General features: G+C 41.2%; 1 long non-coding RNA gene and 1 other non-coding gene across 2 annotated transcripts in view; both read left to right on the forward strand.

Moving 5' to 3' along the window:
* The window catches only part of LOC129348723 (uncharacterized), a 64,388-nt gene that overhangs the window by 19,162 nt on the left and 19,364 nt on the right, over window positions 1–25,862 (forward strand). The window lies entirely within an intron of this gene.
* On the forward strand, window positions 16,492–16,573 carry trnas-cga (transfer RNA serine (anticodon CGA)). Its single transcript has one exon. It is a non-coding gene; the product is annotated as a tRNA-Ser (tRNA).

Genomic DNA, 25,862 nt, shown 5'->3' on the forward strand with positions numbered 1-25,862 from the left:
CCATCGCCCCCCACCTCCTGCCCCACCCTTGCAGCCCAGGTCTGCGGCTGTGAGTGCTAACAGACCGCGGTGAGTCACTGTAGGCAGCAGGGAGGAGAGGTGAGGAGGGGCGGGAGACACTGGAAACCACCATGGGAAAAGTGAATATGAATCAGCCCTCACACACACACACACACACACACACACACACACACACACACACACACACACACACACACACACACACACACACACACACACAGACCAACACACAGCCTTGACCTGCAACCATTTCGTGTGCTGCATGACAACAGGCCACCTGGCACCCGCACACATGCCGTCGCCCAGGTCAGTGGTCAACCCGGTGACGGCAGACATTGGAGATTGGGGTTGGCCGGATGACGATACCCAGGGAGAAACCTCAGGCGCCCTCTGCCAGGAGAGGGAGTGTTGGTGTGAGAGATGACCGCATGGCTGCATTCATTATTAGGACAAACACAGCAGATGCCAAAGCACAGCATCCATAATTAACAGTTTAAAGAAAATAGGATCTGAGACTTTCCTTTCCCTTTGTGGTGATTTTTTGTGACTGCTAGCTGGCTGGGGGTGACGGGAGTCTTCCCTTGACTCACTGATGAGCCTGTTTTTGGACGAACCGCCTGCCAGCAACAAGTCTGGAAAGCAAGAACGGGTATTCCAGAGTTACAGTTGCACCATGGAGTGATAATTGCAACTTGGCGTGCGCTGGCGCTTAATAAACTTTATTTAGGTAAGGAAGTGATATCAGAATACTTACATGATGGCTCATGGGACTTTCTTTTAGGAAGGGTGTGTGTGTGTGTGTGTGTGTGTGTGTGTGTGTGTGTGTGTGTGTGTGTGTGTGTGTGTGTGTGTGTGTGTGTGTGTGTGTGTGTGTGTGTGTGTGTGTGTGTGTGTGTGTGTGTGTGTGTGTGTGAGGAGGTTATGACCTCCTACACCCTTGTTTCCTACATCCTAAACACGCAACCCCACGGCTGACTCAACAGATACAAATGCCAACCCCGTCTTCTCCAAATGATGTTTATATACTGCTATTGTTTGCTTTGCCAATTTCGTTTAGGTGCATTTGCAGCCTGATTAATGTCTGCTGGCAACTTTGTTTTCCGTTAAATAACATGTTCTTGTAACACAGAGGAGTGTTAATGAGGTGGTCAGGTTGGATGGTGGGCTGACAAGTCTAGAATCCTCCCATGTGTGATTCAAGAAATAGGAACTCTTTGGTTAAAGTTATGGAAAGGTCAGCCGGTCCTCAAAAACTAAACAATAAAATACAGTTTGTATCTGCCGTCCACAATGACATATTGTGGTATTTTCTGATGTAACACTGGTTTTGTCATCACATTTTTCATGTGTGACTGTTTAAAACCACCACAAATCACTGCTGGAAACATAATTCATCAGCTGTTGTCTTGCCAGAGATGACTTGAAGGAAACAATAGATTGTCACACAACATTTAGCTGATGTGTCCAGTGTCACCTTTTTTTCCAACATGGGAAATCATTACCAATATTTCCACACTGTCCAAAAAGAAATATAATACAGGCAGAAAATTAGTCGTGTATAAACATAATTTTTTTGGAGAAATGAATGCACACACACCCCACATGCCCTTGTTTACCCCCAAACTAACTGTTTTTTTTAGCATCTGCCTTTGAACGAGTTGACATTTTTAAAGGGGCGTGTGAAGTGTGTGTGGCTGGAGACAGAGGGCTTGTGGTGGCGTGGTGGCTGGTGTTGTTTTTATTTGGTTATTTGGTTTGAGGTTGATGTTCACGTCGATGCTCTGCACTCGGCTAACTAGATGCAGACCTGCAGGCAGAGAAATAATTCCCATTTTCCAGGGTTGAGCCGCTGTGGGCACCGAGCCACATACTGAGAACACAGTTGTACAATGCTACATAGACACACACACACATGCGCACATATATATCAGTCTGCTGAAATATAAGTGAGGGCATGCACAAACTGAAACAGATGAAAATATGTGCACACACACACACACACACACACACACACACACACACACACACACACACACTGAGAACACCCAACAAGTTCAGAGACACGAGGCTGGAATGAGCTGCAACTGAAAATAGCGGCTTCACACACACACACATGCGCACACACACACACACACACACACACGCTCACACATTTATGATATTATTTTAGTGTGTGACATTATCAGACAACAACCACGGTTCCAGAGTTCATACAGCTGACAACTGCTCATACATCACACACAAATACGCAGACGTCAGTCTGACACATGACATGGTGGGACTGAAATACAACAGACAAGGTATTCTTTTAATGTTCTTTTAAAGCTGCATTCTTTATTTAATGGTGCCTTATTGCACATATCGTCTCTGGTATAACTTAACTTTTGGCAGACTGTGTGCCCGTGTGTGTGTGTGTGTGTGTGTGTTTATGAATCTGGTCATTGTAATAGTTTCACAGCTGGCTCATTATCTGAGTTTATACACGCACACATGAAATCCTCATCAGGCTCGACCACATCAATTCATCTAAAGTATTGCTTCAAATCACTCAGATCATTTTGAGGTTTGCCTGTGTGCATGTTTGAGTGTACGTGACTGTGTGTTGTTTTTTTTTTAAGCAGCCGGTGAGTGAATATATGTCTTTCCCCACACAGGGTCATACCTAAAAATAAATAAATGCTCTTCTAACTTAGGATAGAAAAAGCTGACTGACATACGATGGACAGTTTATGTTAGTGGCACAAATTCAAGATAATACTTATCACTTTCTTATCTCTCTCTCATTTGTTTTTTAAGATTCTTTACCCCTTCGAACCCCAAGCAGTGTTTTGCTCCTGTCATATTTTTACTCACTGTGGACTCATTTTTCAGTGTAATATTAAACCTTGCACCTCTATGAAAAGACCACAACCATGGCTAGAAGTAGAGAAAACTCAAAAATGTGTGTGGTGCAGATTAGCAAAGTCATAGATCATTTTAAAAAGTGAAAAGTTGAATTTGTTAATTTGAAAAACCTGGAATCAGTTTGTACAAGACTTTCCCAAGTGGCCACAAGTGTCATCGATACTACAATGAAAATGATCGCTCTACATACTGTAGATATTTGACTACTTACATTTTGAATTTGTTTTGATACTAGTCTTCACTCAACTCTGGGTAAACACAGCCGACAGGTCAGCCCCTCTTAAACCGAAAAGTCCCTGATTTGTTTTGTAAGTTGTGAGCATATATTTAAATGATACATGTAGAATAAAATAATTTCTATGTAATATTGTATTTTCAAATTTACTCTACCATTCAAAAGTTTGGGGTCACCCAGACTATTTCATGTTTTCCATGAAAACTCACACTTTCATTCATGTTCTAACATAATTGCAGAAGGGTTTTCTAACCATCAATTAGCATTTCAACACCATTAGCTAACACAATGTAACATTAGAACACAGGAGTTATGGTTGCTGAAAATAGGCTTCTATATAGATATTTCATTAAAAATCAGCCGTGTCCAGCTAAAATAGTCATTTACCACATTAACAATGTCTAGACTGTATTTTTGCTTAATTTAATGTTATCTTCATTGAAAAAAAGTGCTTTTCTTTCAACAATAAGAACATTTCTAAGTGACCCCAAACTTTTGAATGGTAGCATAGATTTTTGTAAATTTTTCTAAGTTTGGCTATTCTTTTAAAGATAACATGTCTTTCATACCCAATGACCAGTTTTCAGATGGCTTATACTTGATTTTAAAAAACTTAATAAACAGATGACTTATGATCTTTAATAAACAAAAAAGTGATAAGAAAGCACAGAAAAGTTCCCAAAATTAAGTAAATGTCCGGAATGGTTTACCCTATAGAGTGCTCACATGTTTTTCAATATATTTTCTTTCATTTTAGAGAAAATATTTCTGGACTTGAAGCAATATCACTGCATTGCTGTGAGGTGTTTCACGTTTCTGTAAGCCACCCAACATCTTGAGGATGACTAAAGCTGCTCCATCACCTGCATCTCAGTCTGTCAGCACTGAGAGCTGCATAATGTAAAATAAACCTTGTCACTAGAACATCTCCCTGTTTCTGTTGTCAAATATTTGCCTGATTTAGAAAAAAACACACCCAGATTTATCACAAGATGTTCACAGACAAAGATCTGCGTTGCATGGTTGTAATGTAAAACAGAGAAAAGCAGCCAACAAGCTGACGTCAGCACTCTGTAACTTCTGACACGTTTTCTCTCTCATGCTAATAGTTCATACAGTCAGGTGTCTTACACATCACAAGCTTCCCTGAGAATCTGTTGGAAAAAATATACACATTTCACTTTAGTTACCTGCATGTATCCACTATGACAGCTTGTGTTGTGCAAATTTAAACCAAAATTAGTCCATTTTAAGTTCGTGTTTGTTTCTCAAAAATAAAAGAGAAGAACATGACAGAAGACATGAAAAAGTGTTGTATCTGTCCTCAGGATGTAATAAACATTGTGACTTTATAAGTAACAAGAACATGTGAATGTTAACACTAGCCTTAATGGCAAGTCTCATTATAAGCTGTCTGCACTGAACCTTTTTGGTCGCAGTCATCGTCTCTCTGCTGCTGCTAGAAATAGCACATAAAGCAAGCTTGTGGAAATGCCACAGGCCACAGCTTATGACAAAGCTGAGACTACAAGAAGCTATTAGCAAGCCTGCCAAAGAGTCATTAGTGAGCAGCAAAGTTTTCGCTAAGTACGGACAGACAGAAGCAATCTGCTGTAGCTGTTAAAACTGTGGTTCTTTCTGTTTTGCCCCGTCAAAACTGTTCCTGGAAAGCAGGAAAAAACATAAACTTGAGTTGATTTCTGTGGTGTCCTGAGGGAGGAATAATGTGTCTACAGGTAGTGGATGATGGTTGTGTGCAAATCTGTGTGTGTGTTTATAAGTCTTACTGGTACCACATGTGTGAATAGAGGCTGGCGGTTTTGTCGCCAAGCGTGTGAAGCATCACATCATGGTGACACATCTCTGTGACAGCTCCCAGCGTAAACACTGCAGCTGGACTTTGACAGTGATAACTAGTGACAAGGAGAGGGAGAGGAGAAAGGAAGGAAAGGGCAGACACTTGTAGATAGCAGCTCTAGGCCTGACTTCCTGGCTTCACAGAGTGCTTTGAGGGAGAGCCTCCTGACAATGCACTTGCACAGAAAAAGAAGAGGAAACTCCATGAATTTTAAATCTGCTCCCTGCATGGTTCAGAATTCAATGTTGTGCTGCGTTTGAGTAAAGGCTGCAATTCAGAGACAGAAAATATGGATCCATTTAATCTTGGTCTCAGTTTTATTATGGATGCGTTTGATTTTAGCCGATGTTTACGTGCACATGAGCACCTGTGTCCTTTTTTTTTTCTGACGTTGCAGGCACATCTGTCTGCCTCTTGTGTGAAACAGCATCCATTTACTGCCCTAATAAAGAGGTTGTATTCAGCTTTTACACATGCAATTTGGCGGCGGCAGGCATGAGCGTGGTATCAACCAGGCTCCAGAAAAGGTCTCTCTTCCAGGTTATGAAGCGAGAGAGTCTCATTGTTCATCTTTACAGCTGTCAGTTAGCAGGCGTAGCTCAATGCATGCGTCAGCCTTTTCTTTAATAGGGAACACAGCCTCTCCGCACAGCCATTGATTTACCTCCTCCGACCCTCGCTATCTCTACTCGCACCCAGAGGTTTGATCAGCACGAGTTAGATAAAATTTGCCCCGGCTGCTTGTGCGTGTGTGTAATGGAAAACGAAGGCGAGCGTGAAAATCAAAGGACAACGGGGAGCGCAGTGTTGTGTGTTGCTGTTTGCTCACTTACACCTTGGCGTGTTTTGTGCTTCTGCATCCGTTCGGAGTGCAGCCGTAAATTGAGCAGCTGTATTGTATCCTGTGAACAAAAGAGGCCCATTTGTATAAATTTGGCTTGTAGAGGGTTTGGCCCTCCAATGCGCCCCTAGCGTGGCAGATTTGATTACACGGGTATCTGTTGCTCTGCCTCAGTGGATAAAACAGGCCTCCATCAACAGAAGAAGTCAACGTGCCCCTCAACACTTCAAACAAAACTTTATGTGCTCGAGACCGAGTCAGTGGTGAAAGAGCGTTCATCTTAGAGAACCTGCTTATGTTCACAAGCTTCTGTTGTGTAGGTTCCAGAGTTTTGTTTCTGCCCTTCAATTCATTTTTTTCTTTCTTGGTTTTCTTGGCAACCGAAATGTCACAAGAATTTTTTAATATTTGGTCCTTTTTTTTCTTGCTCCTTTGATGTTTAACTTGTGTTTCTTTAATATAAATGATCTGTGTATTTGATGTGAAAGTCTCAGAATAAAATAAGTGAGCCCAGCTGTTTGTGGGTTATATATAACCTTGTAATCTTCCAAGGTTTCATGTTACATTACTTTGATAAACTATCAGAGCTTAGTCATTCTCATAATCTACCTCCATTCATAAATCTGGCCTGAACACAGATGCATTAGCAAGTATTTGTCATAAATGTGACATTAAATAATTTATTTTTGAAATTGATCTCATATTTAGTCCTATTTAGAGAGAGACAAGAAGAAAAAAAATCAAATAACAATGAAAAAGAAATAGTGAAATCTCAATTAACCCTCTGAACCCAAAACTGTTTATGGGTATTTTTTAGCTCCTGTCACATTTTTACTCATTGTGGGCTCATTTTTCATTGCAATATAAAGTCTCCACCTCTATGAAAACAGCACACCCCTGATAAGAAGTAGAATGAACTCAAACATTTCTTCTGTGCAGTTTAACAAAGTTTTAATGTTGTAAAAAAAAATTTCTTTCATTATTTGTTTTGCAAAAATTGAAAAAAATAATCAACCGTTGTCCAAGAGGGAAACGTGGCTCTATATACTGCATATATATTTTACTATGTGCATTTTAACTTGCTTCGATATTTGTCTACTCTAAATACAGCCTGCAATCCAGATGAAAAGTCCCTAAATAGTTTATTTTTTTTACAACATCTGTTTATTACACATATTTTTTTCATAAATTTTAAATGAAGCATATAGAATAAAGTGCTTTTGATCAATTATTACAATTTTAAGTTACTTTTCTGGACTGCACATGACACTTGATTAGTTCAAAGACCACGAAAAGCTTAAAATCTGAGATTAATTTCTGTTTTTACAGTTTCTGGCTCTGTTAAATTGTGCGATTTTGTTGTTTCAAACCTGCTAGCAGTTTTTGTAGTTCAGAGGGATAAAGCCTCATTAAAATGACTGAACAGTGACTTCTACAGAGTCACAAATGTGCTTATATTAAACCCAGATTTTGTAACTAAATATAATTTCACTTGCAGAGCTCAGGATATCGACTGCAGTGTATACAGTAGTTGGGTTAGCGGTTTATTTCCCAGCTCACACTGGCCGGTGGTCCAAACCCTCCAGAAGTTCTCCCTCTCTGCTTTCTTAGTAAATAAAAAACATTAAGACTCAGTGGACTTATGGAAAACATGTGTTTGTTCGTTTTTCCACTCTCCCCGTCACGTTTCCAGTTTTTGCCTTTTGAAATAATGAATATGTTTTTAATCGACTGCTTTTTCTCCTCAACCACTCATCCCTCGATATCCCTCGCTCTATCGCTCTCGCCGTCAGGTCCAGCAGCTCCAGGCTCGGTTTTCTATCTGTGGTTGAAATGTAATACCTGTCGGGAGAGTACACTTGCTGGCCAAATGGTGGGCCCCTCCACACACACACACACACACACACACACACACAACACACAAACACACATGTTGGCATGCATCCATTTAAACCAGCACAGTCTAGTTCACAAGTAGGACTCTGCACATGCAGGCTACAGACCCCACCTGCAACCTCTTCAGTCTAAACCTCCCACAGTTCCCCTATTCCTCTCTGAAACCACAAGGGTCCACAATCCACCCCCGAAAACCAAAACCTCTTGTTCTTTAAGCTCCAACTACCACCTTCCTCTTCACTTTCTGACTTTCCACAATCTTAAGCTCAAAGAGCATTCTTTTGGATGCTGATAAAAACGGACATTAATCCGCAAGAGGCAGACATAAAGAGTCTGATTTAGTGGAAAGGATTTGTAATGGTAATCTATACAACTGATGTCATTTATTGATGTGCTGAGGTCAGAAAAAGCATCGACTCCCCTGAATGTGTGTGTGTGTGTGTGTGAGTATGTGTGTGTGTGATTACTTTGGCTCAATGAGACCAAGCTCCATTATCTCCACCTGTTGATTGTCACCCTTATTACACTGTTACACTGTAACAGCAAGAAATCCTCCCATTTATTCTGGCCCACCACAGAGCTCGCATGAGTTCACAGCTGCCACACACACACTGCACCGTTCTATACCAGTGTGTGTGAGTGTGTGTTAGTAAGGAAGCAACAGCGTAGTAACCGAGGCATGTCATCTTGGCTGTAGTGTTGTTCTTGAGGGTGCCAGTCAAATATATGGCAAACATGACAGCAGTGAATGGATCCAAACCATCAGACACACATACAGTAGACCTGCAGTGTATTTTCAGTATAGAGGAAATGTGTGTGTGTTTGTGTGTACAGTGGATTTGCTGTCTAAAGATGGGAATGAATGCTCACTGATGAGGAGATGAGATTTGGAGACGATTTAAAATTCCTGGTTTAAAATGACATCTTATTTACGGCCACTTAACTAGGTTGACATGATTGGAATGCATTAACGCAAATATACGTGTGTGTGTGTGTGTGCGTGCGTGCGTGCGTGCGTGCGTGTGTGTGTGTGTGTGTGTGTGTGTGTACGTGCGTGCGTGCGTGCGTGTGCGTGTGTGCTCGCGACTGTATTGCATCTGTGCACGTGTGTGTATATGTGTTTGTCCCTGATTGCTTTTGGTAGCATTATTAACCTCACTGGTCAGGAGCAGTAATTGAAATGTCAAACATCATATCAGTTAGGAAGGAAGATATTCTCTCTTCCTGTCTCGCACTCGTACACACACTCAATCCCTCCTCGACTGCACAAATTAACATTCTTCATGTAGAGGACATATAACTAGCAATATTCAGATGGCCTGAATAGCAATGAAGCGACTATTCCTACATAATCCTGATCTCAGACCCAATAGATTGATATGGAAATGAAGGTAAATGAATCCCATCCCAGAAACCTGACCTCACCTGGCCGCTCCTCGCCGCCGCCATCAATCAGCTGCCTCATCAGCAGCAGCCGCAGCAGCAGCACAGGAGCGATAACTCTGCGAATGCGTCCCTGTGGAGTCGGGCCTAAAACCTGTATCTATCATTATCGTGCACTGATACTGCCATTACAGTATCTTTTCCCCTTTGCGGCTTCCCCTTCTGTCCTCTCATCTGAGGAAAGAATGCAAAATCTCTTTCCATTCAGGGTTAGAGAGGAAAACGGGGGGTTTTCTCACAGGGTGTGGAGCTGGAAGACAGTACCTTCACAAACCAGCGCTAAGTGTTGTGTTCTGACTGCGGTCGTGGCTATCAAGAAAAGTAATCTCGCTCAGAGCGTGGCGAATCAGTGGAAAATTACACTTCCTATTGTCCCTGATTCTGTGGAAGTCTTTGATTAGAGGCTGTTCTTCCTCTCACATATGACTGCTCTTATCGCTCAAGTGTCAGAGGATCTGAGAAGATTGTCTCGGCATTCTAGCAAAATGTCAGTCTGCTATCAGCATTACTGGCAGGTAATGAGAAGTGAAAGAGCAGCTATAAGATGTTCAGACCAACATTGCTCACAGCTGGATCACCATGAAGTGCAAACCAGCCAAAGTGCTGAAAGTGGCTCAACTTTGAAGTCTCCTAACTGTGTTGACTGAGTTTAAGTTCCAGACCTGTTTCCAGTCTGTAAATGTTAAATTATGTGCTCTTCATGGATGTCAAGCTATGAAAAAGTCGACTTTTCTGCATGCATGTGTATACATTTGAGAGGTTTATGTCTTTGGTCACACTTAAAATCCTTCTGCCTCTTCGTCTCTGCTTTCCAGTAAATACAAAACTGACAGCTGAGTTGGTTTAGCAGATTCAAGATACTGAGACGGCAAAAAAAAAAAAAAATGTAGAAAAAAGGCTCCCTAATCACATCTCACTGCATTATCCAAACAAATAAGTGCAGTTCCTTGTATATTACTGTGTAAATCAAACACTGTAAATCTTTGTGCAGTTGTCACATAAAATCTTTGCTGTGATAACTTTACAGAGTTGTAAAATCCATCCCTATACAGCAGGATTATAAATCACCGCACAGTGTTTTGGTAAGCTTAAAAACTCATGAATTTATTAGTTTAACGGGATTTCCTGGATTGTATTTCACCTTCTCACTGCTGTGTGCTACTGTCAGCACGGACACCTTGTAAAGGTTAAAAAACACTGTGAAAAGCACACTGGCTGATTTAATGCCATAACATGAGCAAATTACAGTTGACTACATTGGGAAAAATTCTGATTTCCTTAGATTGTGAGGAAGATGAAGTGGACAAAAGCAACATAGACAAGACAAATACAAGGTGACGCAGACATAAACACGACTACAGGCCAAAGACTAAGAATTTACAACCAGCTGTGCAGCTCTGTGAAGCTGCACTGACCTAAATGGTAACATTAGGATGCAAACATGCTCACAATGACAATGTACACAGTTAAAACTCACACTTTTATTCATGTACTAACATAACTGCGCAATGGTTTTCTAATCATCAATTAGCCTTTCAACACCATTAGCTAACACAATATAGCATTAGAACACAGGAGTGATGGTTGCTGGAAATGTTCCTCTGTACCTCTATGTAGATATTCCATTAAAAATCAGCCATTTCCAGTTAGAATAGTCATTTACCACATTAACAATGTCTAGACTGGATTTCTGATTAATTTAATGTTATCTTCATGGGGGGGAAAAAATGCTTTTATTTCAAAAATAAGGACAATTCTAAGTGACCCCAAACTTTTGAACGGTAGTCTAGATGCAGTCTGTTTAACTGTTTGCAGGTACATGGCAGAAACCAGGACCATTGGTTTTCGAAAACTAAACTAAATCTTGACCCAGCGATACTGCCAGATAAGTGATTAAAGTTGCTATAACTCATGTGGACAAGGGCATGAAGTTCCCCAAACATTAAGATAATCTATTCAACTGTAGTTCACATATTTTTGTCTGGACCAATGTGGTGAGCTGAATCACCGACATCCATGCAGCCTGGTAAAAAACAGTGGAAGAGACGGAGATGGTTCACATGCCTTAAAGTTGTGAGAACATGCACATCGGTCTGTTGACCCGAAGCTGGCCCCTGTGATCCCTGAGATACTTGTGGTGAACCGGAGGCTTGGAATCGTGCCATGGCGAGCATGAAATAGGCTTTTATCCTAATCACAGCCTCCAGTCTTTTGTGGTAGCCACTGCCGAAAATCCCCACCCTGCATCTTGTGCGGCGCTGCTGCTGGATCCTCCACACAAGTTTCTTTTGTGGGTCGAGTTTGCGGCACTGAAGAGGGGCGGCAATCATGTAACAATCATGGCGGGTGATGAAGGCGCTGATTGATATGCAGAATCCCAAGTGAGCTGCCAGGCTCGTATCAGCACACTCGTGAGTCGAGGGTGGTGCGGCGGAGTTCACGCTGGGATGTGAAGCAGAGTGAAACAGCCTGAAAGAGAAACTGTAAGAACAGGCTCTGCTTCATCTGGATTCATCTCAGCCACTAGATTACTGGCAGGTGTTTACACAAGACTTCAGCACAGAAACTCTACACGCTTTCTCCCTCTGTGTGTGTGTGGGTGTGTGTGTTTGGAGCGTATGTATGCATGTGTGGTATGTATGTGTTCCTATAGCTCAATGTGAAATCAGATTAAACTTGGGGAGAGGGGTTTGGGGAGGGTTTGACTTGCAAGTGCTTGGCTACGCTCGCTTTACTCCGAGGTATGTGAAAGTGAATGTGTGTGTCTCTGTTGGGGGTGCGGCGCTGGAATGGCAGCTCTTGACTCTCAGGTATTTAATTTTGTGCAAGTTGTGGTATGTATATGTGTGCATTTGCATGTACGTGTGTGTGTGTGTGTGTGTGTGTGTGTTTATAAAGTAAAGCCCACCTGCTGATGGCTCTGATAAGAAGCCTTCGGGGCTGCGTCTCCTGTTACATTCACAACATTCACAGGTTTGACACGACCACAACCTGATCAGAACAACTTTAATTACATGTTCACATCAAGCTGCTGGGCGATTCGTCTTCTCCAAGGAACTCTGAGGGTTGTTGGCAAACAAGAAAATCATTTTATGCAACTGTAGTGTCTGTGAAAGATTTCTGTGTTCCCATGAGTGAATACTGTCTTTAAATACTGGCTTGAAATACAGCAGCAGTGACAGCAAAGATAACAATATCAAAGTACAGAGTTTGGTCATTTGCCCAGCTCTCCACAGAGAGGATCAGCTCACCAGTTGAGGTGGCCCTTTGTTTAAAAACTGCTTGGAAATGTTGAGCAACAATTTGTAGCTTAATTAATGGAAAAATGTGCTCATGTGTGCATGACTTGTGGCCATTTGCACGGTTTTTATTAATCACTGTAAAGCGGAAACACAAAAGTCAACTGTAAACACAAATTAACCCTCTGTATTCCAAGTAGTTTCTGGGTGTTTCTTTGCTTCTGTCACATTTTTACTCAGTGTGAGCTCTTTTTTTTCCCTGCAACTCTTTGCACAACTCTGGCACATCTTCTGTACAGGATGATACAGTTATAATGCCATAAATCATAAAAAAAAGAAAATACAAAAGTTACATATTTTGAAAAACTGAACTGGAATCAGCATGTACAACGCTTTCAAAGTGCTCACAGGTGTAACCAGTATTGAAAACTTGATGGCTCAGCATACCATAGATATTTACTACTTACATTTTTAGTTTCCATGTAAACACTGCCTGCAGTTCAGCCTAGTTCAGCTGAGAATTGAATTTTTGTCACATGATTGTTGGTTGCATCTGAGTCACTAATGACTTCCTGGTTGCACAGAGGAGTCTACAATTTTAAATTTTTACACAATCTAATGACAACATTTCTAAACAAGAACTCAGAGAGCACAGTACTCCACCAAGGCTGCTCAGTCGTCATGTCATTTCCGACAGATGAAATCTTGAAAAAAATTGTGGCATAAATCACAGCAACATAGAATGTGGCGATTCAATATAGATGTACCCAGATCCTCTAAGAGTCATCCTCTAAGATCGCTGACTCTTCTAGATTGTGCTGTTGTACTATAATACAGAACTTCTGCACTCACCTTTGTGTGTTTATCACCCAGTCCCCCAGGTGAATATCTGTTAAACGTTTCTTTCACCGAAACTTTACTAGTCAATCAGTAGAGAGGAAATTACCATTTGGAGAATGAAAGAAACCAGCGTTCTCTGACAAAGGGAAGAGAAACACTCAGAAAGAAGGTAAGACAGGCAGACAGACAGGCAAAGATAGACATGACCTCTCATTCATATTTTCAGCTTTTGATCATTTGACCTTTATGTGCTGAATCTATGTCTGTAAAAACCCCAAATTGTGACATTCTGAGAACATTTCCCAGACATCGAGCATGTATTTCAGGATAATGTTACAGAAAATTTCCCCTCACACAGAAAGTGAGGTTATGACACACGAGAGATCGGTGCCAGTCCAGCACCGTAATTTGAACACACCCCTTCTCCGGCCACACACCAATAAATGCAGCTACATTTTTCCAGCTGAGAAAATAATGAATGATAAATTACGTGTGATAAATTTACTTGAAGTTGTGTAATCAGTAATGTGTTGTTTTAGTAGAGATTATTTGAAACTGACCCCGAATTATAATAATAATAATAATAATAATAATAATAATAATAGTTTTCAAAGCCATGACGCCGTCTGAAACTCAAACCCAAGTTTCAGGGGTTGTGAACTCAGACAGGGGGAAGGATGACGACAGTAACACACAAGTTTTACTTTCAGTCTTCCTTTTGATTGCTGCATTTTAACAATTCAAATATAAACTATACACAATCTTTAATGTATGACTATTTCTAAATGATTCCAACTGTTTTTATCCAAGTGACAACATGTAATTGAAGTTCTGGGATTAGTTTTCTTTAAGTAATTGATTTTAGCGGATACAGTGGGTCCTCGACTTATGTCGGAGTTCTGTTCCTTTTTTTTTTTTTTTTGTCTGCATTTGTTCTCATTGTTTAACTCCACAAAAGGGGAGTCAACATTATATGAGATTGATGCATATTTTAGTCTTGCAGCCAAATATTTTAATATTTAGTGCATGTGTGTGACCATCACCGGCCCTCCCTGAAAGCTAAGCAGACATTCTTTATTAGAATTCCCTATTATGAGCCAGGGAGGGCAGTGCTACACCTCAGTGATGTGTGGGGGAAACAAAGACTGGACAGGACGAACAGGACGAACAGGATGAACAGGGATAGAAAATAACAGGCGTTGCTATTGCAATTAAAGATTGTAAGGTGGTGTGTTATGCCCAACTACTAACTGTCCATCAATTAAAAAAAAAAAAAAATGGTTCGACGTAAGTCGATTTTCACCATAAGTAAGAACTCTGGAACAAATGTAAACAAAGTCGTTACACGCATCACAACATCGATCAGTTCTTCAGAAAAGTCATGAATGCCAGTGACTTTCATGCATGTATGAGTCATGTTACAAGAAGATAACAGAATATGTTGCACTGTTTTTACAACTTGAACATTTTATTATATCTAATTTCACTTTCATGGAGATGACTTTCCTTTTCTTTGAAGCACTGCCATCAGAAGACTCTGACTTATGCTTGGGAGCCATAATGAGAGCAAAAATTTAGCGAATATAACACAATCCAAGGTGGCTTACAACCAGCGAATGTAAACAAAGCTGTCTTATAGCGCCATGTGACGACGCATTCAAATGCTCCATTCACCAGCTAGTTCCATGTAACCAGTTCTGACGTAACAACGAAACGCTATAGGTCGAGGATGTCGTAAACCGAGGACCTCTTTGTATGGCTAGTATTGATAAAACAAAGAGCTGGATTGAAACTTTAAGACAGAGCAAATTAGCTCACACGACAAGAGTTGGGCAAAAAGTTCAACAACACATCAATAACAAAACATTAATCTTTCTTCAAAACTAAACAATGGTAAAAAAAAAAAACTATAAGTAGTACTGTATGTGTTCACAGATTCAGAGTAAACTATGGATGATAATTACCTAAAATCTTTTCTCTTCGGCGGATGCCACAGCAAATCATCTGCTTCCACCTAACCCTATCTTCTGCATCCTCTTCTCTCACAACAACTAACTTCATGTCCCCTTTCATTACATCCATAAACCTCCTCTTTGGTCTTCTTCTTGGCCTCCTGCCTGGCACTTCAAACCTAAACATCCTTTTACCGATATATTCACTATCCCTCATCTGTATATGTCCATCAACCAATCCAGTACGGAAATCGTAAGATTGATCTGCATTTTTAATCTGACTTAGGTTTTACGTTGGACATTCTCCCTGACACAACCCTCTGTATTTATCACCTAAAATATGAAAGGAATAATCAAGAACAGAGGCCAACACACTACACTTGTACAGAAATCCCAGTGTGGGTTAGAGTTCAGGGTCAGCGATGATAAGACAGGGTGAAGGTCCTTGGGCAGCACTAGGGTTTGAACCACTGACCTTCTGATTACTATCCAGAGACTCAACCACTGAGCCACCACTGCTCACTGAACCACACTGTCTGGTTTAATTGGTTTGCCTGCTTCGCCTGTTTGCATTCCTCTTTGTTGCATTGCTGGTTGTAAAGTCTTTACATTAACCAGTAAACTTCAGAAACCAAATGAAACAACACGTTCTACAAGGATGTTGTCATAACGGTGACAAGTTTTCGTCTCCATCTAAATGTTTTTCTCTGAAAGTGAATAATTATCTGTAACATGACAAGTTATTTGCCTTGTCGTTAATGTTGCCTTGTCTAGGTCAGTTGAAGATCAACTGACCTAGACAAGGCAACATTAACGACAAGTTTGGGATGTCGGCAACATTAATGACAAGCTTAATGAAATAATCTGAATAGAGGCATTGAGATAAAGTAAAACCAGCCTACCACTACTGTCACTTTGCAACAGTAAATGCATTTTTTTATTTTTTTCAAAAAACTTTGAATTATGTTTTTGATTTTTTTCATAATTTGTAATAATGTTTTTTATTTTCTTAGTATTAAAAGCACTTGGTTAAGGTATGGGAAATTGTGTGTCTTTTGGGGGGGTTTTTTTAGGTTAAAAATGTGACAGTTGGTGCTTGGAGCTTGACTTTTCTTCATGACATTCATCCTAAAAGACAATTTTCCTTGTTGCCTAAACCTGACCACACAGGACTCCAACCAACCTGGTGGAAGAAGAACAAACTGTCTGTAATGAGGCTTGAATAATGAGGCTTTATTTGGACATGATGGACTGCCACATGAGCTGTGATGGCCGAGTGGTTAAGGCGTTGGACTCGAAATCCGATGGGGTTTCCCCGCGCAGGTTCAAATCCTGCTCACAGCGGTAATTTGTTCAGCCTTGATCAACCCACATGCATGCAGTGTGTGGAAGCTGCAGTAATCCCACACAGAATAAAGAAGATTGAAAAGAAGCAGCTTTTTCTGTCTGTGAAGGTTAATGTTGGTGGGTGAGGGGACGGAGGGGGAGGGAGGGTGTTAAAAGAAGCAGAAAAAGGGCATAAATCCTGTTTCCCACTTCTCTCTTTTGTTTCTTCAACTTTTATTGCCTTAACTTCTCTCTTTTTCTTTTTTCTCTTCCTCCTTTCTTGCCCTCATTTGCCTTTATTTCTTTGTCTTCTCCTCTTTGACTTATGCAATTAGAGCATCCTCCTCAGCGATGAGCTGACTCATCCTTTTGTTGTCCTCTTGGAGTTGGGAGAGCTCGGTGGTCACCTCTTCTTCACAGAGGAACCAACGGTTCTCCCACTCGGCCTCCAGGGACATAAGGATGTCCTTGGATGCCTCTTTAGTTTCCATTGCCTGGTTCTTGCAGAATGTGGAAGGTTCCGATCCTAATATTGCAGCGTTTCAGTCATCAGTGTTCTTACGAAGAGAGTTCTCTTTTGGAAGTCCTCGAAAAGTATCTGGAATTTAACCTCTGGTCTTTAAAATTGATGTCATTAAAAGGGGACATCATGTTCAAGCGATGTAATCACATGATGACATCACAGTATGATTTTTTGACATTGACATTTTTCTGGTCCCCTCTCAGTCATGCTTCGCCTTCTGGTGAAGTGTGTGTGTGTGTGTGTGTGTGTGTGTGTGTGTGTGTGTGTGTGTGTGTGTGTGTGTGTGTGTGTGTGTGTGTGTGTGTGTGTGTGTGTGTGTGTGTGTATGCATGTAGCGTGTGTGTGTGTGCGGGCATGTGTGTGTGTGTGTGTGTGTGCGTGCGTGCGTGCGTGCGTGCGTGCGTGCATGCGTGCGTGCAGGTGTGTATTTGTGTGTGTCTCTGTGTGTCCGTCCGTGTGTGTGTGTGTGCGCGCTCTGCGATCCCCTCATCTTCTCAGTCTGAGATCTTTGTGTGGTGAGAAGTTCAGTTAGACTTTTATGCTTGAATGTCTGAGTTTTCAGCACAGATTTCAGATAATAAATGTGTCAGTAGGACGACGTAGGAACATTCTGACTTTCATTATGTCTTCAACCAAACACACTGTCACTGTCAGTGCCAGTCCTATAAAATCTGGAATCTGAGTCAGCCTGAGAGACAGACGGTTTATAACCAGTGTCTAGTCCACCCTTTCTCTATCGACATCATAAAGACAATTGCAACCAGCATGGATTGTGCTTCAGTTTTATGAAGACCTATTTGAGTGCTAGACCTGAAGGGTTCATGCATTTTTGGAAAATGGATCTTGTGTCAAGTTCTCACTTTGTCAAACTTGTACTTGGATTTTGACCTCCCAAAACTGGAGTATTTAATACTTCTATATGAAAATCTAGTCACAAACCAACAGAGCATTGTCTCCTGACACTGTTGTTCCCTTCAGCTGTAGCATTTCCACATATTTCTGTTCATCAGTTTTATTTTACCATCCACATCTTTGTCTCACCGTTCCTTTCCAGTAGAAGTGGCTTTAAAATAAATACTTTCTATTGAGGAGACTTCTGACCACATACTACCTGCGCAGCATATCAAGGTGGACAAACAAGTTCAGCAACTAGCTGGTGCATATGCTGTAGTATTTAGCAGCTAAGGTGTTGGTGGAGACCACAGCAGAGCAACAAGAGAGAATGAACAGTCTTGGTGGAGTATTGCGCTTTCTGAGTGCTTTTCTTGTTGATATATATTTTAAGGCTCTATAAATCCTCCCTACACACTTTTTTTAAACATATTTTTTAGATTGTTTTCAATATTTTAGGCTAGGAAATGCTTATTTTACCGCAAAAATTATTATAATAATGTAGCAATAGCAGAGCTGGTCACTATGACTGAACTATTGTGCTGCAATGCACCATGGGAGTTCGGGGTGTTGGGGGTTTAAATGTCATTATTGTGTTTTTTGTTAGCGTTCCAGTGTTATTAGTATTTGTGTTTTATTGTGTTTTTGTGGTTTAGTCAGCCTAGCTAGTTTGCTTAAGTGTCATGTTGTCCAGACCGTGAGTGTGAAGTGTAGTGTGTTTGATGACTTCCTGTGACATTTATACCGCAGTCTGTCTAAATAAAAGCATCTGGCAGTTGCATAGTGCATAAGAAGCAGGTATGTGTTTTCCAATGTTACTTTGCAATGCAACTGGCTACAAAAATAATTGCGGAAAAAATATCAGTACCACAAAATTCCACGATATATCATTCGCAGAACCGAACCCAATCCAAAAATCCGCGATACAGTGGGACCACGAGAAGTGAACCGCAATATAGAGAGGGACCACTGTACCGACACACAAAATGACCATGTGCTGAGCACAGGTGTGTGTTATGCATGTGTACGTTATGTACGGATACCGAATTGCGTGACCTAAATATGTAGCAGGTGGTGGGAATTGATGGGACTCAGAAACACCCCCACAATTTAATCAATTGTTCCGTGTACCATTTCTGACTGATAAGTCCTGATAAGCCCACTGCGGTTGATTTGTAGTAGGATCGCAATCATGTGATCGTCAGCACTCAGCTGATGTAGTGTTCACTTGTCATGGTTGCAGTGAAGCCATGCTGCTATCTTGCAATGATACAGAGATCTTTATCAAATCCGTGGATCCAGACTGTAAGCCCCATCACTGCCATAAACTAATGAGGGGGTCCTTGTGTCATTTTTGAATTTCCCTGAAAATTTCATCCAAATCTGTTTGTCCATTTTTGAGTAATGTGAACAGACAGACAAACAGACAAACCAACACTGATCATCACATAACTTCGCCGAGACTCCGCCTCCTTGGCGGAGTAATAAGCGATAACGTCATTCTGTGTCTGCGGGATGTGTGATCAGGCGACTGTTTACTAATTAATATATTGTGTAAGTGTTGTGTTGCCATCATGATCAGGCTCACTCAAAGAATTCTAGAATTATAGGTTTTGTTTAAGATGGCATGGAAGCCTGCAGTTGTGATGGTTTAGATCTTGGAAATGGCCAACCTCACAAATATAGAAGTACAAATGTGTGTGTGTGTGTGTGTGTGTGTGTGTGTGTGTGTGTGTGTGTGTGTGTGTGTGTGTGTGTGTGTGTGTGTGTGTGTGTAAAGGGTCAGGAATTGTCCTCCCTTTGGGCTGATCTGCCCACTTAGATCAAAGAAACTTCCAGGACAAACTGTGGAGTGTCCGCTGTTCCGGACGCCGCCTGGAAAATCCCACTCGCTGGAACACAGTCACCATGGGAACCGAGCACTATTGTGTGTGTGGCTGTGTGTGGCTGTGTGTGTGTGTGAGTGTGTGTGCATGTAAGGCATGAAAGTTGGGTGTCCTGAGGCTCATTGAGACCTTTTATGTGGGTCACACTTAGAAAGCTCGCCCGTTACACTGTCATACACATTGAGCAAACACACACAGATACTCCTTCACTCTCTCTACTGTCACACACACAAACATCCTGCTCGTCGGGCAGCGGTTAACCAGGCAGGCCCTGTGGATGACCGGCCGGCTACAGTATGTTGCTGTGGTGATTTTTGAACCTGGCCAGAGGTCAGTGTTCAAAAGGAGGTCAGCATTCAAAAGGTCACTTAGCACCGCTCAATGGGTGGTGACGCTACTGTTCCCTGAGCAAAGACAGAATGAAAGCCGAAAGGATGAATAAGCCAAAGCTCTGCTTCGACTCGGCTCATTTGGAGACCGAATTCACAAGAGAGCTATACTGAACAAGAGGAAAAGGAAAGAAAGCAAACCCTATTGCACACACTGAATCTGTCGTTATTGCTACATTCAGTAACTCTGGTAAAGCAGCAGTTTGGGATATTTATGTACACCTCAGTCCCCACCTGGAGGCAGCACTGCTGGAGAGCAGCAATAAATCACAAAACAAGGACATCACTGAAGTTCAAACAAGACGACATAAATGAATCAGCTGCCCCAGTTTGAGTAACTGCCATCTTCAGAGGACGTTACAGTGACTCATGTTCACTGACTGATTTTTCATGTGTGATACATAATGATGCATCAGTGTAAATTTCACAAAATATTCATTGACTATCACTGCAACGGTGAAAATAAAACCAATTAAAAAGTAGTCACTGATAATGAGAACTTTGGCAAAAATATTTTGCATTTTAGAAGTATAATAATGTGAAAGCTGGACAAATAGACAACATCCCATATGCATGTTTGGAATCACACACTGTAGCTTCTGATGAATGAAACTGCCTCCTCTGTCGCACGAAATATCCCATGTTTGACCTGTTGCAGCACTATAAACAAGACTGCACTTAATAATTTTGTGTCTGTGTAAGCACAGTTGACCGGTTGCTTTATGGAAGAAACAGATCAAATTTATCTACAAAGCCAACAATAATTAGCCAAGTAGCGGCTACAACAACAGACTACAAAAACATGGTGAGGACATCGATAATAAAAAAAAAGTAAGTTAATGTGATAACCACAAAGTTGTTTTTGCTGTACTCAGGCTACACATCTCAACAGAGCTCCATAGCTGCCAAGAGGCCCTATTGCATCAACATATTTTTTTTCTCCGCAAATATAAATGGACCTTCTTGGTAATTACAGGCCTCAGTACTGTCACAGTGCGTAACAAGCATCTGTCTGTCCTCTTAACATAATCCTAGTCTGCATGTAGTTTAGGAGAAATGTCTTGTTGGCACTCTTGATTCTCCTAACGCTGAGGTTACAGTTTCCATCCCCACTTGGGACAACCATTTTTCCTCCCACCTTTTCTGAGCAACGTATCCTCGACATCAATTAGAGTGCTTTGTTTGCCTTGATTCTTGCTTCACTCATCCCCTGTTTAACAGCATCTGGCATGTTGTTGCCTTAGTGCAGAGACTGCAACAGTTTCATTGATTATAATCATGTGCCAGATGTACCGTTTGGTTGGTCACCATTTTATAATTTGCATGTTCGTTTTGATTTTGATGCTCATAGTACAGTTTCCCCTAATATATACTGCACATCCCCCCAAAAAGCTGGAAACTCTAATATTTCATTGGACTGCCTTTAGCTCTGAGAACGACACAGCATTTATTTCTGTCCAGAGTTGGATTAATTTTCTGCCAAGATCTTGTATTGATGATGGGAGAGTTGGACCATTGCACAAATTCTTTGGAAACATAACGTTGCTGAACCTGACCAACCCCAGATCATAGCCCTAACCCCTACAAGCTTATAGGCACTAGACATGCTGAGTGCATCACTTCATCCACCTCTCTTCTTACCCTGATGCACCCATCACTTTGGAACAGGGTAAATCTGGACTCATCAGACCACATGACCTTCTTCCATTGCTCCAGAGTCCAATCTTTATGCTACCTAGCAAATTGAAGCCTTTTTTCCCATTTAGCCTCACTGATCAGTGGTTTTCTTAGAGCTACACAGCTGTTTAGTCCCAATCCTTTGAGTTCCCTTTGCATTGTGTGTGTGGAAATGCTCTTACTTTCACTATTAAACATAGCTATGAATTTACCTGTTGATTTCTTATATGATTTCATCAAACGTTTATGTGATCTCCGATCACAATCATCTCAGAATTTGTTCCGACCACATTTCTTCCTCAAAGATGATGGTTCATCACTATCCTTCTGGTTTTAATAATGCATTGGACGGTTCTTAACCCGATTTTAGAGTTTCAGAAATCTTGCTAGTAGTTTTCTTTGCTTGATGCAGGCCAATAATTTGACCCTTCTGAGACAGATTAACATCCTGTCTATGACCACAGGATGTGTCTTCTAACATGGTTGTTTAAGAAATGAGAAGCTCCTCACTGCATCAGCTAGAGTTAAATAAGTTGTTGCAGCTGAAACATATCAATCACTGCAGTAATTATCCAATGGAAGGCTCTTACCTGTTTGCTTAGTTAAATCCAGGTGGCAGCTTTTTTTTTGGACAGGGAGTGAATGTGGTTTATCCTTAAAAATGCAGCATTTGCTCTCTTTTATATGTACGCAATCTCATGGTATCACTGGGGATCATGTTGCCCAAGCAACAAGTTTTTATGCAACCCTATTTTAAGACAGTATCTACAGTGTAAACAAGGTAAAAACTCCTTGATGACAATTAAAAAAACAGTTTGATTATTTAATTCATTTTTATCTGTTGCTTACTTAATTTTAGAGGCATTAATGAACATTTCAGAAGTCTAATATGCAAAACAACTGCTTGTACCTGTTTTTTTTGACATGACACATCTAATAGTGAATTATTAGATGTTGTATGTGGTAAAAAGAGAATATCTGCAATCAGTTGCAGTCACTCCAAGCAATTTAGATGAAATGTGGGCTGCCCAATAGATGTACAACAACTTCTAATTCCTCAAAAAATTACCACCCAGGAGCCGTTGAGCAAATATAAGCCCCAGTTTCTGTCGTGGAGCTGTGCACTGGCTAACACAGATGACTTTGGTTGTATGAAGAAGGACCTTGCTATCAGTGTGCAGAATGGAATGAATGTGAATCAGAGCATCACTAGTAAGAAGACAAAGGTTAACTCATCCTGCTCAAGAATAAACAGTAGAACAGTAACAATTTATCTGGACTTTGCTGATATTCAGGGAGCTTTCAAATATTTAAAAAAAAAAAAAAAGATTTTTAGTGCAGAGTTAATAGTGTGACTAAAAACTACTGATACATTTTAATCACTTGCTATCAGTTGGTACAAACTTATACTTTCCAAATATAACATGGCTAAAATAAATGAAGGCGCAAAATTCATGAATCTCCCACATGAACACCAACAGTATTCCAGACATGTACCTTCCCGACGCACCATTAGCGCAGAAGTAGTTTACGGTTCAAGGGAGAAAAAAGTGGGAGCGCTACACTTTCTACATCTGTATGGCATTTAGTATGCTGCATTGTGCATTTCCTCCCCAAAGGTGATATTGCAGACTTGCTCCCGCAGCTACTTCCATGCCAGATGATAGTGTTTGATAGTTGTGTGAGAGTGAAACTAATGAATTAGAGAACAGAGGGTGTGTAAAGTGCATGCAGATCTGCAGGGAGCTCTGTCAGCCAAAGGGAACAGACAAGACGGAAAGCCCACCTTGAATTTCAACATGCATTCACCCTTGCAAATCAATAAGCCCGCTGCCAGCATGCGCTCAAATACGCAAAGGTTGACATATATAGGCGGCCACGTTAATACGCCTGCGCAGAAGTACACGCCCATAAACAGAGGAGGATTTCAACAGGGAAATCTCCGATGTAAAGACTCAAGGTTGCTGTCATGATTGTAGACCATATATCAATGCATAACGTCAGCACATTGAAAAAGTTTGGATCACTCGTCTTCACCTTTCACTTTTTCCGTCTCCCAAATTCTCCTCCTTTCTATTTTAAGTCTAAAGTATGCAGATAATATTCAGATGAGTTCCAGATGGACATTAGTAGAACCATGTGTTTGAATCAGCCCCTCGAAACTCTATCGATTTCCAACATCGCAACATATTGAGGTTCTCCGGTTATCGCTTCTCCTTTTGGACAAAGAAGGCCTCCATTTCAGAGACTCTGGAAGGCATTGATCTCTGCGCTGAGAGGAAGACAAAGGATGAGATGAAAAAGTGTGCTGAGTGATGGAGAAGAATAAGAATAATCATCAGAATCTCTAGTGTTATATCTTACTCTGCTCATTCTACTGTGGGGGTTTTTTCAGTTTTTTGTTCTGTTTGTTTTTTGGTTCCTCTTATGGACAAAACTTACGAGAAATGAAAAATGAAAGACAAGACTCTTTTTTTCTGTCTTTTGTTTTATTTTATGTTTTTGCATAAGCTGTCGAACAATACCTCAAATGTGATCTTAAAATCTGCTATTTTTTCCCACCAGACAACAGTGGAAACAAGAAAAGCACTCAGAGAGCACAGTAGTCCGCCAAGGCCGCTCAGTTGTTGTAGCATTTCCAACGGTTAAGTCCTGTTCAGTCTGCAGTGGTCGATTAGTGGTAAGATCGCAATCATGTGATCGTCAACACTCAGCTGACGTTGTGTTCACTTGTTGTCATAGTTACAGTGACACCGTGCCGCTATCTCACAATGATACAGAAATCTTTAACGAATCTGTGGATCCAGACTATACGCTGCATCACTGCCAAAATCTAATCACTTGGTTCTTCTGTCATTTCTGACCTTCCCTGAAAATTACATCCAAATCCGTTTGTCTGTATTTGAATAATGTTGCGCACAGACAGATAGACAGACCGACAAACGTACGCCAATCATCATATAACTCTGCAGAGTAATAATGCGGAGTAATAATTTTTTGCAGCTAACTGTGCCTTTATCATCACCAGCTAGCTGCAAACTGTTGATGTGCAGTGTTTGATGCTGTGTTCGGAGAGCGTTTAGAGCATCTTTGCAGAAAGTATCTGCCTCCTGTAGCCACAAATGACCCCGATGAGAGCAGTGAGGGTGAACAAAAGTCAAGCCATGCAGTCATGTGATTAACTGTAAATACAAAGTTATAGCAACTTTGAAACAAAAGTCAAGCACACTTGCAGTAATTTGATAGATATAGAAATAACTAATGGCTCATTTCAATGTATTCAGGAATCAGCTGCAGCTTAGGCCAAAATGACCAGAGAATACCACATCAGCTCCCCAGGGGAATCGACCTATCACAGCCCTTGAAGCCTGTGCGTCAGTCATCCTGTCAGTCTGTCCATCTGTCCGTCTGACTGACAGGCCCCAGACACCCCTGCCTGTCTCTCTCTCTCTCTCTGTTGTGATTCTGATGCTGTATTCACATCATGGCTGCATGAACAGACAGGGAAGGAGATGGAAAAGTCACAGTGATCAGTAAAGCCCGCGTGCGCACATATTCACAGTCGTGCACACAGGCAAACAAACGCACACACAAACACACACAGCCTAGCCTCTCCCCTCCGCTTTACACGACTGACATTTGTAGGTTACACTGGGAGGAGGTGTAAAGACGAGTTTCCTAACAAGCCAAAGACTTTGACCAGCTTAACACATTCATGCTGAATGCATTCAACACATCCATAGTTTTCTTGTCTGCATTCAGAAGTACCCGCTCCCCCCTCTTTCTCACCTCCACACACGCTACATGGCAACCCTCATCCTTCAATCTATATGATATTTTAAGTAAGAGAAAAATGTAACCATCTGAAAGGTTTCTGAAAATCAATTCTTATAATGAGGCCCTCATTTTGAATTTTGTACAGACCCACTGAAAAGAACAGT

Source organism: Amphiprion ocellaris, chromosome 4, assembly GCF_022539595.1.
Source record: "Amphiprion ocellaris isolate individual 3 ecotype Okinawa chromosome 4, ASM2253959v1, whole genome shotgun sequence".
In the NCBI taxonomy this organism is placed as follows: Eukaryota; Metazoa; Chordata; class Actinopteri; family Pomacentridae; genus Amphiprion; species Amphiprion ocellaris.